This window comes from Impatiens glandulifera, chromosome 7 (assembly GCF_907164915.1).
Source record: "Impatiens glandulifera chromosome 7, dImpGla2.1, whole genome shotgun sequence".
In the NCBI taxonomy this organism is placed as follows: domain Eukaryota; kingdom Viridiplantae; phylum Streptophyta; class Magnoliopsida; order Ericales; family Balsaminaceae; genus Impatiens; species Impatiens glandulifera.
Window position 1 is genome coordinate 33,170,670 of NC_061868.1, and position 20,646 is coordinate 33,191,315.

The window sequence follows — 20,646 nt, forward strand, 5'->3', positions numbered from 1 at the left end:
TTTAAACATACTTCACTTTAAATTTGTATAGGTCTATATTTTTTTAGATTGTATTTATATAAATAAATTATGTTCTATTAATTTAGGAAAAGTATTCTATTTTCTCTCTTTAATTTTGTTTTTATATAAAAACACTCTTAAATTTGAGTTAGTTTTACATTTTATTCGGTTCGGTATCATGTTCAGTCATATCGAATTTTTGTCTCGAACTTTTGCAATCCAAATAAAACTCTTAATCGTGATTGGTCAATTACTTACTGCTCATACCTCTAATTGTTGGTGATCCCTTTCTTGAGTCCGTGTTTGTCCTCATTTATTAGCAAAACCTACTAAATAATTGTATTTGAGTTATTTTTTATTTTTTTAATAAAGAGTTATTGGATTTGATATTTTATATGGATGTCTTACACAAAGTTGTCAAAAGCGTGAGTTAACTCGTAAACTCGTTCGAGTTTGTGAGTCAACTTAGCAAAAACGAGTCAAGAGTCTAAGAAACTCATATAGAAATAAAATCGCAATGAATTCTCGATTTAACTCGTTGAAATCGATAAACTTGGTAAAATTACTACTATCGGACGATATTACCTTATAAGTTCTTCATGGATCTTTTGTTTATGGATCTATGAATGGAAATAGAGAGTTCTGTAAAGAAGAGTAATAATCAGACTCTTGACTATTGTTAATAAAGAGAAATTGACCAACGAAGGAGGATAAAGAATAATAGTTGCCATTGATAATGACGGAAGAGCAAATCTGTGTGAGTGCCGCTATAGAATGAAGTGAAATAAGGAGAGAATGAAAAATAGAAAAAAAAAGTGTAACGAGGGTTTTTTGAATTAATATAGAATCTTTTGAATAATAAATAATATATATATATATATATTATTCTGATTTTATTTAGTTATTTATTATATTAATATATATAAATATGAATATTTTTTTTTTAAAAATTACTAAATAAAATTAGTTTATCTTTATTATATATATATATAAAATATAATAACTAATATTTTTAAATAAAATTTTAAGTGGAAATTTTTAATAGACTATATATTTATATTATAAATTATAAATATGTTAAATATTTTAGAACATATTAATATTTTATTAAATAATTATATTTAATCTTTTATATGTGAATTAATTCTATATTATTTTATGACCACATTTTAGATATTAGTAAATCTTAGAGAGAATTTTTTTTTAGAGATTTTTGGCAAGAATTTTTTGATAATGGAATTTGAATTTATTCTCCAAGAATGTGGATATTCTCACGATCAACCAGAATCGTGTTAGAATCAAGATCATCGCCATGTCTGGCACGTTTGGCACAGTTAGCACCGTCGCGTGATTCGATTGATTTGGTAGTCGGTTATGGAAAACATGGTCAGAGTAAAGATCGTTGACAAGTCTGACACATTCGGCACGATCGACACGTTCAACACATTGGGGAAAATCATCCAGGGTTATAAGTTACGAAATCACACTACAACAAAAAAGACATACGACGCGCTTAAAAAGACTTCTACCAACCTTTAAAAGCGTCTCCAAAAATGTTACCGACACTTACTTTTGCGTCGCCGGAAGCAGGGTGGGCGTAAGTTTTAACAACGCTTATTTAAACGTCAGTACTACTAATTTAAGCGTTGCCAGAAGGTAAAGACTTTTAACAACACTTATTAAGCATTGGTAATAGTAACTCAAATGTCACCAAAAGTCTAAGTTATTTTTAAACTATTTTTTTTAATAATTCTTTTAAAATTTTATTTATTTACCTTTTTTCTAATTTTTTTAGATGTTTTAATATTTTAATTTTTTTTATAAATTAAATAAAACACCAACATTTCATAGATAATAAAAAAATTTAAATAATAAAATAAAAGAATATTAATAAGTTAACTTACATATTATATATATTTAAATAACATGCATGCATTAATTTTCAAATAGTTAATTCTCTTGAGATGGAAAGAACTTTACTACTTTCTTTTACACTTTGAGACATAATCCTTAAGTGATTATCCATCTTTTACATCATCAACAAATGATTATCCATCTTTTATAACATCAACCGTTTGAACAATCTTACACAATATTGCTTACTTTGAGTACTTATATAGTTGTCTCAACTTCTATTAATGCATCGACAATTGTTTACTTGAGTGCTTATATAGTTGTATCCTCAGCTTGCTTCTCAACTTCAACTTCTATTAATGTTGGAATTAAGCTAATTCCATTAATGAATGGAAATAAGATTGTAAATAAATAAAATCAAATAAAATTCACACAAATTCAAACGTGAATTAACGGTGAATTTAATCCAAATTATAATTAAATATTAATTGTTTAATTAATATTTAATGCCTAATTAGAAAATTAAAGCATAATGTTAGGATAAACATTTAGCTTTAATTGGCCTATTGGCTAACGTATGGACTCTTCAATTAGCTAGCATTAGCATTGAATGTCTAACATTGCATTTCTGCAAATCAATGTATAGGCTGATGTTAATTAGTTATGGATTAATTAACAAATGAATGAGCAATATTTATTGCTAATAAACGTTTGGATGGTTTTATTTACAGGTTTAATTCTCAGCAATATATACCCATTCATTATTCATTTTACAACTACTTCATCCTTCATCTTTCTCACTCTAGAATTCCAAAAGCCTTCTTCTTGTTTTGTGAGTGTTCTTCGAGTTCTTCGCTCAATATTTTCCGTTGAAACCCGGTGATAGTTCAGGTACTTTATCAAGCTCGTTGTGTAGTGATTCCGGTGCTGAATCACTACTAGATTCGTTGTACCCTGGGAGACAACCATCTGTGATAAGCTCTAGCACACGGGGAGACGGTGGAACTGTTTTAAGGGAAATGTGTCTAACACATGCCTCGAATCAACCATCAAATACGGTGATATTGTTCTTCGTATATCTTATTTTATTTTTATTTATTTGTAACATCGTATGTATATATATTTTTCTGTTATTCAAGACAATATATCTAACAATCTTAAAACAGTTTCATGTGCTAAGTTATTTAGTAGCTTGTGCCATCGAAATTTTTGTCTTTGATGTTTCAGGAATATGAGTTATGATGTTATAAACCAGATGATCGATTATTTCGACAAGATAAAGTTGTTAATCTAAAGGAATAGAAAAATCTACAAAGATAAGTCTTTATTGTATATATATATATAATGTTAATTATTATTAATATTATTTGTATGAAAGCTTACCTTTATAAGCTAATATTCTAAAGAAAAATGGTGTATATTTATTATACAAAAGTTTTCTAGAAAATAAATTAGAAAACAATAATTTATTTTATTTTTAAATAAATGTTTGTTGGTTATTAAAATTATTAATAATAATGAATAAAAATAAGAAAGTAACTAATATGTTAGCTTTCAATTTTTATAAAATTTATGGTGTTAAAATTAATTATAATTGAAACATATGGTTTCAGTTTGAAAAAAAAATTAATTATGATATATACTTTTTTTTAATTAAGCAATATAATTAATAAGAATATTGTAGGATGATTTAATAAATAAAGAGAGATGATATCTTTATTTATATACATTGTTTTATATATTACATTTTATTATGGTAATAAGTTATCGTTTTAAATGTGTATATTTATTGATTGACAGAGTCTAGTCAAATATGAAGTATAAGTTGTCTCTAGAAAGAAGACAAAATGTCATAAAAGCGGTACAACAATGAAATGGCGCATTGGTGCAGTGGTTTAAAGTTCAGACACAATGGTGCGTGTCTTGTGTAGAAATTATGAGAATGAGATGATTTGATTTCTTTTTGTAGAAATCAGATTTACTAAAATGACTATGGTCATTGATGTTAAAAACCATTCCAATTTCTTGTGTAGAAATTATGAGAATGAGATGATTTGATTTCTTTTTGTAGAAATCAGATCTACTAAAATGACTATGGTCATTGATGTTAAAAATCATTCCAATTTCTTGTGTAGAAATTATGAGATGAATGAGATTGTCAATGATTTCTTGGTAGAAATCAGACTTGTTAAAGTCATTGATGTTGAAACCATTCTAATTTCTTGTGTAGAAATTATGAGATGAATGGGTAGTCAATGATTTCTTTGTAGAAATCAGACATGAGTCTTGATGTAAAAATCATTATAATTTTCTTGTGTAAAAATTATGAGATTAATGGGTTCATAATGATTTTTATAAAATATATATATAAATATATAATATGATTTGTCTAAATGACATTAATCATGAAGGTTGAAATCATTATAATTTCTTATGTAGAAATTATGAAATAAATTGGGTATCCTAATAATTTTTTTATAGAAATTATGTGATTCATAATGACAGAAAATGAAGGTCATATGTATAATGAGATTAAATAAGTTATTTGTTTTAGAACTTATTATAATCATGCATTTAAAAAGACACGACTATGTTAGTCGAAATTGTCTTCGCAAAAATTGCCTTGATGAAAATAATCTACTCAGATGTATTCTGAGCATGCATAGTCGTTTAACGTCGATTATTGTTCAAAACATGGCAAGGTAAGTGCTTCGATTAAGATATGAAATATATTTGTAGTTATATTTAATTTAATTATGTGCTAATTGATTATTAATATAAATCATGCATATTAGCTAATATAAAGATGATTCATGTTATTCATAATAAGTATGATTATCTAGAAATTTATATATATATATATTAAGATTTGTTTTCTATCTGTTTTTATTTTAATAGATAATTTTGAAATTTGTCACAAATCATGTGTTCTTTGATTGACAAAGATTTCTTATAGAATGTTAAAGGTCATCTAATTAATTAAGAAACGAATAATTGATGACATGAATATTTATTTTTATAATTAGTTAGGTTTATATTCGATTAAAGATAAATGATCAACATTCTAATTAAGTGTAATAATTAATATTCTAATTAATTATTATATAATTTTTAAACGGTATTTTTAATGATAAACGAAGTTGTATATATATTTGTTTAAGAATATATATGACATATTATGTATCTGATTTATTGACTATATATATTATAGTTGTTTTGTCATCGTGGTGACTAAAATGAAAGAAGAAGAATATATAATATCATATATATATGGATATATTAATTTTGGTTTAATATAATATATTTGATAATTTTGAAATCAAATAATTACAAGCAAAGTATTGTTTGATTTGAGAATAATGTGGCAAACGTGTCGATATTACGGGATGCAAACGTGCAACCGGAAATAAATGTTTAAGCGACTTCGGTCAAAGATGCTTGAAACATTATGATTTCTTTTGTATAAATCATGTGATATGGTGAATATTTATTTGATTAAATATTCTAATTTCTTTTATAGAAATTAAGTGTTGAAATAAATATTTTAATTGATTAAATATTTTAATTTCCTATGTAGAGATTATGTGAAGAATGATTTATATATGAATAAACATTCTAATCTCTTGTATAGAAATTATATTTTATTCAATTAAATATTTATGATATAGTTATCTTATTCATTGTATGATAAGTATAACAAAAGAAATTTGTAAAAGAATTGTGTGACAATTTCTTGATTAGAAAATCATTGATTTAAATCATATAAGTGTGTGATTTAAAAAAGGATACCAACACGAATGTGGGGGCAAATATTTTTATTGATTATAACACAAAAATAATTGTGTATATTATGATAAATAAAAAGATAATTTATTGTTAGAGAAATATGTTCTCTATAAAAGATAAAGTTGCGCAACTTTACAAAAAGAAAGAAAATAACAAGAAAATGTCTTGTTTATATTTGCTGAGTTGGTGTTCAAATCGATATTTTAGATTTGAGGATTTTGAAATCAAGAAACGTGTCATATTTTGACATTATTTTCATAAAACTATGAAGAACCAATGTTTTCAAAAGGATTTTATGAAATAAATGAAAATGAAGTTTATAAAGTTTTGATATGACTTATAACAAATTTTATAATAATGATATGAAAATTTGATCATACTTTTATTAAAAAGTGGATGTGACAATTATATATATCATGAAGACAATGAAAATTATTTCATTACGTGTCTTTTGTACGATATTTTTATCGTTGAAAATTACGATAAAAATGATTAAATCCATAAAGGATATGAATTGCACTAAACGAAATATCATGTTGTTATCAAATGATATATTGATATTATTAAATGAAAGACTTTACGTCTTAAAGTGAATATATTTACACTTAGAAGTGCAATCTACGTATGGAAATCTTCTAAGAAACTTATGATGGATAGATTAAACGTTATAATCTATATTTTTGACTTATGTCGAAAAATAAAATATTTTTATGTAAAATATATAATCGTTTACACGAAGGCAGAATATTCAAAGACATTTTGTCTACTAGTTAGCCAAGTAAACAATATTTTCATAAAAAAAATTAAATGATAAGCATGTACGAATGATTATGCTTCTCATTAGAAGATGTTCCAAGGTTAACTAAGAATGTACCAACAAAATTTCTAATTATTGTGATAGTAATTTGAAATTGGACAAGCTTAGAGTCAATGACAAGTCTAGACATACACATCTTAGACATAATGTCATTAGACTATACTCTCTAATGGAGTTATCAAATTTGACTATGTAAGTCAAAGATAACATTGTGGATCCACTAATCAGATTATTGAATAGAGAGATAATTTGAAGTCTTTTGAGACATTAGCCTACTATAAGTTGGTATGAAGGAAAACCCAACCTATGCAGACTGGAGATCCCAAGAACTAGGTTCAATGGGACAACCTAATTGTACTGACTTGGAAAGTTATTGTTGAGGATTAATCCTATAACGAAACAATAATATTTTGATGAGGATAAGTATATCGCTTTTAATGATTCTTTGTGAGCAAAGAGATCACCTATGTGAGGGAGAAGTGGGGCCGCTTCGAAAGAATTGCACGGCTCAATTCTAGACCCTCTCACAGAACCAGGCGCGTGTTCCATGGCCAAAATGGACACAACCATGAGAGCTTGACATGTATTAGGGAGAATTCTATGTGAAAGTGTGTAATCGTTTACACAAAAGGCAGAATAGTTCAAGGACATCGAGTCTACTAATCAGCTAGTAAAGTTATATGCTTTCACAAGGGAAGGTTCAAAGGGTTACACCTACCTATCCTATGTAGAATTCAACTGTTGAACCTTTCACCGGGTTAATTTTTCAATTTCATTAATGTGGGGGATTGTTGGAATTAAGCTAATTCCATTAATGAATGGAAATAAGATTGTAAATAAATAAAATCAAATAAAATTCACACAAATTCAAACGTGAATTAACGGTGAATTTAATCCAAATTATAATTAAATATTAATTGTTTAATTAATATTTAATGCCTAATTAGAAAATTAAAGCATAATGTTAGGATAAACATTTATCTTTAATTGGCCTATTGGCTAACGTATGGACTCTTCATTTAGCTAGCATTAGCATTGAATGTCTAACATTGCATTTCTGCAAATCAACGTATAGGCTGATGTTAATTAGTTATGGATTAATTAACAAATGAATGAGCAATATTTATTGCTAATAAACGTTTGGATGGTTTTATTTACAGGTTTAATTCTCAGCAATATATACCCATTCATTATTCATTTTACAACTACTTCATCCTTCATCTTTCTCACTCTAGAATTCCAAAAGCCTTCTTCTTGTTTTGTGAGTGTTCTTCGAGTTCTTCGCTCAATATTTTCCGTTGAAACCCGGTGATAGTTCAGGTACTTTATCAAGCTCGTTGTGTAGTGATTCCGGTGCTGAATCACTATTAGATTCGTTGTACCCTGGGAGACAACCATCTGTGATAAGCTCTAGCACACGGGGAGACGGTGTAACTGTTTTAAGGGAAATGTGTTTAACACATGCCTCGAATCAACCATCAAATACGGTGATATTGTTCTTCGTATATCTTATTTTATTTTTATTTATTTGTAACATCGTATGTATATATATTTTTCTGTTATTCAAGACAATATATCTAACAATTAATGTATCCACAATTCTCATTTTCAAGTCAAATGAGTACACAAAAAATATTGACAATGGTTTCAACAGTTCTTTTAAAAAATAAAGTGACATGCATACCTTATTGCACACAAATGTTGGCAATGATTTCAACTGTTAAAAAACACTATTTTTAAGTCACATGAGTACACAACAAAAATTTTACTCTTCTTGGATAGACGATTAACTACCTTTAATAAGACAAGTTCTAATAAGATGAAATATCTGTATTGACAATAATCTTATTAAACTACTTACTGCCTCAACTTTCTTTCTCATAACATCATTCAACTCCAAATTAAGGTGTCCCTGCATATATAAATAAAAATAGAAACTAATGTATAAACAAAAATAAGGAGAAAGAAACAGAAATAAGGAATTAAGATTTGTTACGTGTATGTGACAAATATTGGATTCTACCAGAAAACTTTTTATGAAAAATATTGTATGACAGAAGCATATTTCACTAAGCTTTTCACTTTTCATGTTATTTAGTTTTTTCTCAATTGGTAAATTCTATGAAATGTGTAGTGAGATAACACATCCATAGTCATTAATCAACACTATAATTTGTATAAAAAAAGTTGCAAGAACACAAACTAAGCATAACTGTAACCACCACTAGTTGGTATTTCTTTACACTATTAAGTTGAAGACATCTCTACAAATGCTTAGGGATGACACTAAGAAAAAGTAAATAGTAATAAGTTAACACACTAATTATTCAACAAACACTTATCAGTTCATTAATTATTTTCTTTTATTTAAGAGACTAAGGTTTTCTTCAAGAATCTTACCAATACGTCGTTCTCTATAATGATTTGTGTAAGGTTTACGATATTCGGATGGTTCATTTTTGTAGTGACTACAAATATTAAGAGAACATTAGAATCAAACATCAATACAAATGAAAAGTGTGAACAAATCGATGAATTACATACCTTAACTTCCCTCAAATTAAGACATTCTTCCTAAGAGTTATATTTTCTCTTCATTTTCTTGATAGAAATCTAATAAAAAAATAATTTTTTGTGTTTAAAGGGACAATATTGTCAGTTCCTACGCCTAGAACTATATGTCACTACACTTATTCATCATCAATATTCAATATCCCAATTGATTACATTGCATTTTATTTATACTACTATTTTAACTAACTATACTAACTAAACTATCTACTACATACACGTGACATAACCCACCAACGTGATAGTTTTTTATGTTGTGGTTAAACACTAGTAAAAGAATTAAATAACACACAAAACATTATTTGAAATCAAACCTGGCATCAAATAATGGTGGGTAGTTTTTCTTTTTAAAGTAAAACCTTACCTCATAAAAATTGTATGTGTTAGAAATAATGTAAGTTAGCATTGTGAAGGGGAACTGATACAATAAGTCATTCTTTTAGCCATTTGAATGTTCAATTGAGTGAGGATTTCAAATAACCTGCGCTCTCATCTTGGACTGAGCATAAACATTCTCTGAGAAATTCAGCTTGCTTAACATCGCTTTCCACGTCGTGTTCTTGAGCCCTTGTCTTGTTTCCATCCATTTACAACACCAATTGAGGTTCTACAACTGTCTTATTATTATTATTATGTCTGGTTTCCTATTCATAAATAAAAATTGAATGTTCATCAATAGTATATATGAAACAAAAATTAATTAACAATAAAATCTTATGATTACCCATAGCCTTGATTTTGATGGGTCTAATTGATTCCATCTCTGGCATGGCCCTTTGAACTTCTGAACTTTCTCTTGCAAATACTGAATGTACTCAATTACTCAATAACCTGCTTATATATTTCAGCTTTTTTTAGTCAATAAGTTTCTAAAGAATTATAATACATAGTCATGAATTTGTTGTTTTCATATACCTCTAATAAGAACGATGCTTTATCTATCTTTTGATCATTTCTGGGGATAAGTTCTCTCAAACTCTGAAATCTGCATGATCCCCATTTTTGATATACTTTATTTGGTAAAAATAAAGTGTTACTAAATGAGCTTAGTTCAGTGTTAGTTATACCTGTCATTTATCTTGCTTCTTCTACGATGCTTTGTTGCGGAATGCTTTGATCTTGGAGTGCTATGTTTCTGATCATCTCGTTTAGTATCAACAATCACTGTTAAATCATATATTGAGAAGTTAATTAGGTGTATAAAAATAATAAACATATAAGAAAAGATGTACTTAGTTACTTGTGGGGTTAGAAAAAGGTTCTTATTTGATGATGAACTCTTGTTCAGCTTCATCATCTTCATCATGGGAGATTTTTACAGATTTTAACATATCCATGAAACTTTTATTCTTGTTTGCTGACAAGTGTCTATTTAATATCATAATTACTAATTAATTAAGAAAGAGATTAGGGGTAATATAATAAAGCAAGAGAGAAATATGGAAAATTGAGCATAATACATATAAGAAGAGAAAAAACATATCTAACTGGTATTTTACAAGCTCAGATTAACCTAAAATTATCTCTAGAATTTTGTAGAGGATGAAATCTTTATCTTGTTTTTATAATGAACAAATTAGAGCCAGAAAATCAAATTGAAATTGAAGAAAACTATATGAATTTTGAAGTCCAAATACTTGTTAATAAATAGAGTCTGACCCTATTAAAGAATAATTAAAATTAAAATGAATCATTATATTCTTATTCTCTTTTGTCATTATCTAGTTGTTGTTCTCATCTCTTTTATCCTTTTAAAATTTTATTTCTTGTGTTCTTACTTCTTAGTTAACATGAGACTTAGTAAGAACTTTTTCATTGAGCTACTCGGTTAGGTTCTAAATTATCTCATTTCTTCTTCAATATATACTATTATTCTTCCACAATTCCCTAACAGACCCTACCAGTCACTATACAATCTTCTATTTTTTCTTCTTGTATAATTATGGAAAAAGTTTCCTACTTACTAAATATTTCAGACAGTTTCTAATTTTAAGACAAATAAAGAGCACAATAAACAAGTAACACAGACCAAGTAAATTCAGCAATTTAATAAATCAATGTAAATTGTGGAACAAAATAGTTGGGTAAAATTACAGTTACATATGTCAGCAATTTTAACATAAATTTGTGACTTTGTCAATTCTAAACCTAACTAGAACATAAAATATATGAACTTGTGACTTTCTTCAATTTTGATTTGAGTATAACAAATGATTAACAACTTATTTCAAGTAGACTAATGAAGGGACTAACCTTTTTAGCAGTAGAACCTGTTTTTCATTGAATGTTCCGCAAAGGTAACTCATTCTTTTTGTGAAACTTGTAATACACGGTTACTGTTGGACACAAGACCCTGCAAAATCAAGCTCTCATATCTCATAGCTAAACAACTCTGAAACCACAATATTAATACATCATCTGGCTGAATAATCACTAGGTTTAAATTTAGAACGGTATGATTTTATTAGTATAATTTTTTGAAACTTCATATACTAGTATTGTGCAAACACTCTATATAATCACTAAATCGGAACACTAGATAAATCTATATGATCCAGGAAAATGAGAATACTGATTATAAATTGCATATTAAGAAAAAACTTCTATTTTTTCCACAATTTCTACTGAAGTTAAACCTGCAGTTCAATTTATCCTTAGGAAAAGTACATAATAGAAGGAATGACGGATTTGATACACCAATCAGTACGATTATACTAAATAAATCAAGATGTTACTCCAAAGAAGCATTGACATTCATTTGCTTAAAATTAGTAAAAGCATTTGATGATTAATGAAAGATCCATTAGAGAAGATGAGAAAATAAATAGCAAGAGAGGTAAGAAATATATGCCTTGGCATCACCGACGGGGTAAAAGTGCGAACTAGAGTTAGTTGATCTCTAGGCGGTTTTCCTTGCACATAACTTCGCTCCCCATGAACTCCCTAAAGCAAGACTAAACCTGTAGAGAAGATTCAACATCCTTATAAACGAAAAAATTTATCCTGGGCTATAGCCCACCCTGGCCCCTTGTGTAGCTCTGCCCCTGGTATTCATGAAGGTTAGATTAGGGCTTCAGTGATAGAAAGAAAACAAGTGGATAGGTAGCTGACTAGGAAAAGTAGTGATGATATAAATGCATAGACCACAATAGCAACGCATCAATCGAATTTTCAATAAAGAAAGTAGCTATCGATTTTCAAGCTGCAACAACAGCAACACAACCAGCGATCAACAAAGAGTGTGATCGATAAAGAGTGAGACATAATTGAAAATCTCATAAACATCCCAAGCAACAATACCTCTCTTCATATTTCTTCTAAAATTATTCAAATTTCAATCCATAAACGATACACATGCATACAACAACAACCACCAAACAATTTACTCCATAGAACAACAACAATGAAAGAAGAATATTCAGTTTATGAACAAACCATTTTATGTAGTGGCTTGATAATAAGTTTATTAAAATGTGGATCCTCCTAAATTGCATATCTGTCTTACTAGATTTACACAGTCCCTTCCTACTCTACAAACATAACTAAGAACAATTTAAAAAATTGATGAACCAGTTTCATCTAAATCCCTTCCTATTAAAATTTGTCTCCTATCCGCAATCAAACTCCTATAGAGATAAACGTCAGAATGATTAAATCTAAACAAGGCGATTCCTTATTACACAATATTGAATGTTCAAACCTCTCAATCATCGATTAAGAAGAAAGCATATGAAAAGAATAAATGAGATGCAAAAACGGAATGATGAAGGAATAGTTTGAGATCATCTTATAGTTTCCTTTCTATCTTTGATCTTACGGTCTTACCATTGTTTATCCTTTCTTTTGTCAGCAACGCCGGTTAGGGGTGTTCATCGGTTCGGTTTTCGGGTTATTCGTCGTTCCTCGGTTCGGTTTATTCGAATTTTTATTTTTTTTAGCCAATTCGAAAACGAACCGAATTCGATATTTGGTTCGAATTTCGAATTCAAACCGAATTCGTTTTTTGGAACTAGCATAACTCAAAATAAATTACACTAGCCAAGAATTAAACCCGAGTCTATACTATGGCAGGGTACTATTTTACCACTAGACCACTGATGCTTTTGTTTCCTTTTTTCTTTTATCATTAAATCTTGAATTCAAAATATTCTAATTTGATTATTTTAAACTTTTTCTTAATCTAAATTTGGAAGAATAAATAATAAAAAATGAATTCGGTTTTCGGTTTGGTTTTCGAGTTGAAACCCAAACTCGAAAACCAATTCGAAAACCGTATTTAAATTTGAATTGGTTTGAAATTCGTTTCGAAAACCGAAAATGAAATTCGAATTCGGATTATTCGGTGAATTCGAATTCGGTCGGATATTCGGTTCAGTACAAATATTGAACACCCCTAACGCCGGTACTTTTGATCTCTGTCTTCGTTGTCTTTTTAGAAGCCTCCTTATAACGTATTGTTGTTGTTTCGCGATGAAATCTGCTTAGGTTTTATGGAGAGAGAAAAGGGAATTGGGCTTTTCTACGAAGGTTGATACTCTATATTCCAATTTAAAAAATTGTATAAATTCAATCTTTATTCTTAAATATAATTTTTAATTTAATTTATATTATTTTTAACTTTTAATTAAATTTAGATAATAATTAATTTAAAGACATTTGTTATAAAAAATTTAATATTGTTATAAAAAAATAGCAATTAAATTTTACTGTTTATAAAATTTTAAGTCAAATTTAATTTTAAAAATTTAAATAGTGAAATAAAATATTTATAAAATTAAAAAATGAAACATAAAAATAATAGTTAAATTATAAGGTTATCAATAAGTAGGTATATAAAAAATTAATAATAAAAGTTGTTGAATATGTATAAAGGTTGGCAAAAGTTTTTTATTTGACTTTTACCAACGCTTAATATGTGTTGACATATAAGGGTTGTCGAATGCATGTTTTGTTGTAGTGTCAAGAAATATCGATTAGGGTTTGAACAAGGTCATCGTTCAAGATTGTTGCTCTAACTTAAATCCCCTGTTCTAAAGTCTTTTGGAATATGAGTAAAAGGAAAAACAACAAGGAAAAAGAAGTACAAGACTCTGTTATTATAGGAATCAAAGAAATTGTAGAGAAAGAAATTAATAAATAGTTGAAGAAGTAATTAATGATAAAGTGCAGCAAAGATCCAATTACTGCTTAAAAGTCTTTGGAAAATAATGCAAGGATCAAGGAGAAGAAAGAAGGAGTTTAGATGATAGAGTATAATGAAAGTCCAATTTATTTGGACTAAAAAACCAAATCACCAAACTCTTAATGCATTCTAAGGAAGGAGAGTTTGTTCTTAACAAGGAGAAAATACAGAACACAACAGTCCAACATAACATTCACTATCTCTAAGGCTAATTTTTTACTCAAAAATGATGAATATGAAGTGATAGTAAATGGTCTATTGCAACAATGAAAGAGTTAATGAATACTCCTAAATCAAAGACATATACTATAAGAATTAGTTCTACATGGAAAATTAATGAAGTCTGGAAGAACAACATTGGGAAAAAAGCTGAAGATTATGCACACAAAGGAAAATATACTTGGGTAATGTAAAGACAAAAGTGGAGGTACTGAATTCTACTTCTGAATTTAAATTTTTGTTAGATTAAATTAATTTAGGACATTTAATATAATGATTCTACTGGGGTTTTGATAATTTAGCTTAAATAATAAAAAAGGGAGAACTTGTTAGGTTAAAGTCTTTTACTAATTTTAAGTATATCAATAAGACTGACTTGTGTTAAATTGATTATATGTAGGTTCAAAGTGAAGAAAACCGAAATGGGAATTAAGTCCGGTAGTTGATCAAATTCGGTTTTGGAAAAGTGCGTCTGATATTTTGATCGGTTCGGTTTTATGGAGAAGCGCTTCCGGATTTCTATCGGTTCGGTTTTTGGAGAAGCGCTTCCGGTATTTTGATCGGTTCGGTTTTAGAGAAGCGTGTCCGGTATTTTTATTAGCTTGGTTTTTGTAGAAGCGCTTCCGGTATTTTAATCGGCTCGGTTTTTTGAGAAGTGCGTTCAATATTTTGATCGGCTCGGCTCAGCTCTTAAGAAGCACTTTTGGTTTTTATTCATGTTCAGTTTTTATGAAGCGCTTCCGGTATTTAACCAGTTCGGTTTTATATAAAGCGCTTCCGGTATTTAACCAATTTAGTTTTATATGAAGCGTTTCCGGTATTTAACTAGTTCGGTTTTTGTTAGAATTTTCCTCAACTTTTTCAACTGGTCAAATAAATACAACTTCTTTAAAACCGGCCAACGATTACAAGCTTTGAATATTTATTCTAAATAATCAAAAAGGGAGAAATTGTTAGAAAAATTAAGTAAGTTAATTTTAAACCGGCCAACGATTACAAGTTTTGAATATTTATTCTAAATAATCAAAAAGGAAGAAATTGTTAGAAAATAATTGTTAGAACTTATGAAAAGTTTAATGAATAGATAAATTAAGTTCAAATAAATATGTTAAACAGCTAAGTCTTATCAAGTATATTAATTGGTTTAAATATAACAAGAAGGTGTTGTAGCGTAGTGGGAAGCTGAGCAAAATCCGAAATTTACTTATAGGCAAGATCGGCTCGGCAGTGTATACTGGCTCGGTCAACCGGTTCGATCAAGAAGTTCGATCAAACGGCTCGGTCAACCGGTTCAGTCAAGAAGTTCGGTCAACTGGTTCGGTCAACCAACACTTAGTGAAGCATGGCGGGTCATAAATGAGCTCCGGTCATTAATGAGTTCTGGTTGATTAAATGATGTCAAGCTCCGGTTATTAAATGAGTTGCTCCAGTAAAAAATGAGTTCTGGTTGATTAAATGATGTCAAGCTCCGGTTATTAAATGAACTGCAGGTAGTTGTTAGGCATGCTTGTCTCAGTCCAGAAGCAACCTCTAGGCAATAGGTAGCTGTCAGGCATGCTTGTCTAAATCCAGAAGCAACTTCTAGGCAGTAGGTAGTTGTCAGACAAGCTTGTCTAAATCCAGAAGAAACCTCTAGGAAGCAGCTAGATGTCAGGCAGGCTTGTCCAAGATCACAAGCAATCTTCTGATTCAGGCGATCGACCTAATGCATGTATGTCATGTGTCCAAAATGCAAGCCGACCTAATGCATGTATGCCATGTGTCCAAAATGCAAGCCGGCCTAAGTGCATGGTTGCCAAGTGTCCAAAATGACAAAGCATGCACGCAATCCTCTGAACCTAACCGGCGCGGCTTCAGATGTCCAATCCAGCGGAGAAAGAAAATTATGACCGTTGTCATATTCTCCATATAAATAGAAGCTCATAGTGCCAAAGATATATACGCGTGAGATCACTACGAAAAGCTCATACAAGAGAGGAGTAACAACAACATAAGATCTTACGCACGACCTCGAATATTGATTGAAATTCTCGAAAGTGTTTTTGTATTATGTGTGTATTTTACTATTGAGTAAAAAGTATTGTATTACATCATTGTGAGTGGTGTAACCGACGAGCAGTAAATAAGACTCGTTCGGATTGTGTGTTGTGGTTGTGTAATATTCCTTAGTGAATATCATTCTCACTGTTTGAGAAGAATGGGTGACGTAGGATATTAAACTCCAAACATCCATATAATCCTGTCTTGTGTTCTTTACTTTCATATTCCGGTTTACTCACTCAAACCTAACCGAAACATCTAAACTGAACCGAAATAACTAATAACTTCCTAAACCAAACCGACTTTCTCTTTAAACAGATATCTCCTTCTAAATACCTTCCAAACCGAACTGTGTGTGTTGCTTCAAGCTGAAACAAACCACTTCCGCACTTGAACCCTGTTCAAGAGGTTTGTAACAGCTTGTGTAGTGTTAAGAAGTGGTTCTAGTCTCTAACCGGACTATTACCAGTGTGTGTTGTGTTATTAAGCGTTCACCCTTAAAAGCCAGACCCCGGTCCTCCAAGGGCGATCCCCCGACCAAATAAAGGAGAACCGGAAAGAGTAGAAGGCTCTGATAGCTACTGAAAGCAAGAGAACATGGGACGATAGCGATTTGGACGACACATCATCCAGCGACAGTGATGATAATGTTGATACATGCTTCACGGCTGAGAAAGAATCTGAGATATTTGATTTCAGTTCTGAAGAATTTATAAGAGATGACTTAATTACTACACTTAATGACATGGTCATTGAGTACAAGAAATTGTCAAACTCTTTTAATGAGATGAAATTAAAATATGAAACTGTTAACTCTTCTTCATTTCAAATCTCTGAACCAAAAGTTTTTGAAAATAAAATGGTTGAGCTCTCATCTGAGAATGAGAAACTCAAGGAAAAGGTTCAAACTCTGTTTTCTGAAAACCAACGTTTGACATATGTGGTCAGTTCTAGACGAAGTCTGGAGATGCATCTAAACAGCAAATAAGTATGCTGAGACCTTCCGGATGCAAATCCGATTTAGGATTTGACAATGCTATCCCAAACAAGTCTTGTGAAAAGTTAAACCCGACAAAAGACAAACTTAAGACAATGAGTTTTGTCAAGGGTAGCTTAACTAATAAAGAAACCGATTTAAGCTGCAATGATATAATTTCAAAGGATGAATTGATTTATGTAAAGCCAACTTCAAGCTGGCTGAAACTTGAGAGAAGGACAACCAGTTTGTATGGCAAGGAAAAACTTGACCGAAAGTCAAGAGATGTTTACCGAAAATCATTCTTTAAAGAATCATCAGCTGGTAGATATACTATACATACACACAACGGAAAATCCATCAAAATAATCAAAGTGTGAATTTCTAAGGGACTAATATGCCACGGACTCAAAGAAAAATGGAGACCAAATTTTCTATTGTCTATGAATGTAGGTAAATCAAGACAAAAGCTTGGAAGAGACAACATTGCATCCGGACAGCCGGCTATTGACGAACACATCGCATGAAGGGAACAAGAAGGAAGTGGCTAACATTCTCACAAAGCCACTTCTCGAGTCTAAGTTTTCTCCCCTTAGAAATATTTTAGGATAGTTAGATTACAATAATTCCTAAATTGATTTAAATTTTAAAACCGGCCAACGATTATAAGTTTTGAATATTTATTCTAAATAATCAAAAAGGGAGAAATTGTTAAAATTTTCCTCAACTTTTTCAACCGGTCAAATAAATACAACTTCTTTAAAACCGGCCAACGATTACAAGTTTTGAATATTTATTCTAAATAATCAAAAAGGGAGAAATTGTTAGAAAAATTAAGTAAGTTAATTTTAAACCGGCCAACGATTACATGTTTTGAATATTTATTCTAAATAATTAAAAATGGAGAAATTGTTAGAAAATAGTTGTTAGAACTTATGAAAAGTTTAATGAATAGATAAATTAAGTTCAAATAAATATGTTAAACCGCTAATTCATATCAAGTATATTAATTGGTTTAAATATAACAAGAAGGTGTTGTAGCGTAGTGGGAAGCTGAGCAAAATCCGAAATTTACCTATAGGCAAGATCGGCTCGGCAATGTATACCGGCTCAGTCAAGAAGCTCGGTCAAGAAGTTCGGTCAACCGGCTCGGTCAAGAAGTTCGGTCAACCGACACTTAATGAAGCATGGAGGGTCATAAATGAGCTCCAATCATTAATGAGTTCCGGTTCATTAATGAGTTCCGGTTGATTAAATGATGTCAAGCTCTGGTTATTAAATGAGCTGCTCCGGTCATAAATGAGTTCCGGTTGATTAAATGATGTCAAGCTCCGATTATTAAATGAACTGCATGTAGTTGTTAGGCATGCTTGTCTCAGTTCAGAAGCAACCTCTAGGTAGTAGGTAGCTGTCAGGCATGCTTGTCTAAATCCAAAAGCAACCTCTAGGAAGTAGGTAGTTGTAAGGCATGCTTGTCTAAATCCAGAAGCAACCTCTAGGAAGTAGGTAGATGTCAGGCAGGCTTGTCCAAGATCACAAGCAATCTTCTGATTCAGGCGGTCGACCTAATGCATGTATGCCATGTGTCCAAAATGCAAACTGACCTAAGTGCATGGTTGCCAAGTGTCCAAAATGACAAAGCGTGCACGCAATCCTCTAAACCTGACCGGCGCGGCTTCAGATGACCAATCCAACGGAGAGAGAAAATTATTATCGTTGTCATATTCTCCATATAAATAGAAGCTCATAGTGTCAAAGATATATACGTGTGAGATCACTACAAAAAGCTCATACAAGAGAGACGTAACAACAACATAAAATCTTACGCACGACCTCGAATAGTGATTGAAATTCTCGAAAGTGTTTTTGTATTGTGTGTGTATTTTACTATTGAGTAAAAAGTATTGTATTACATCATTGTGAGTGGTGTAACCGACGAGTAGTAAATAAGACTCGTTCAGATTGTGTGTTGTGGTTGTGTAATATTCCTTAGTGAATATCCTTCTCACTATTTGAGAAGAAGGGGTGACGTAGGAGATTAAACTCCGAACATCCATAAAATCTTGTCTTGTGTTCTTTACTTTCATATTCCGGTTTACTCACTCAAACCTAACCGAAACATCTAAACTGAACCGAAATAACTAATAACTTCCTAAACAAAACCGATTTTCTCCTTAAATCGATATCTCCTTCTAAATACCTTCCAAACCGAACTATGTGTGTTGCTTCAAGCTGAAACAAACCACTTCCGCACTTGAACCCGGTTCAAGAGGATTGTGACAACTTGTGTAGTGTTAAGAAGTGGTTCTAGTCTCTAACCGGACTATTACAAGTGTGTGTGTTATGTTATTAAGCGTTCACCCTTAAAAGTCGGACCCGGTCCTCCAAGGGCGATCCCGATCCTAATAGTTTTATATGAAGTGCTTCTTGTATTTATCTAGTTCGGTTTTATATGAAGTGTTTCCGATATTTTAATCAGTTCGGTTCTATATAAAGCGCTTCAGGTATTTTAACTAGTTCGATTTTATATGAAGCGCTTCCAGTATTTTAACTAGTTGGTTTTATATGAAGCGCTTCCGATATTTGATTAAGTTCGGCTTTTGTGAAGCACTTCTGGTTCTTGATCAAATTTGGTATTTGATCAAGCATTCAAAACCTCTCTAGTGCATCAACCCAATCCGTTATTGGCAGTCTGACACAATAGTTGACCTAAACCTATAGAAGACTGCCACGTGCCAAATTAATTCATACATCTGTGATGTACGTTCACAGTACACCACGACCCCTTAAAGAATATTCGATGCACTACCATCATCTAGTACACTCACGATCAAACGCATATTCTCTGATATACTACCCTGGCACACGTCCAACCGAAATAGGACACGTATCAACTGAAGCAAATCTATTCGTTGTCAATTGCCCATTTAAGAAGAATTTGGAGGACACTTTGCAACACTAGTCTCTCGCTTTAAGGCTATTGCATATATACTAATCTTTATTGCTTTCACGAGTCTTAAACATTTTTGTGTGAACTTTCTATCAAGCGCTCAAGCTCTCAAATTCTAAGAATTTACAAGTTTGCTAGATCATTAAGTTGTATTACATTCACTGATATTTCTGTGTGAGATTCAATATTGTAAGTTAAATAGAGGTTGTTTTGTTTAACAGAGTGTGTTGTGCTAGGAGTTTAGAAGTAGA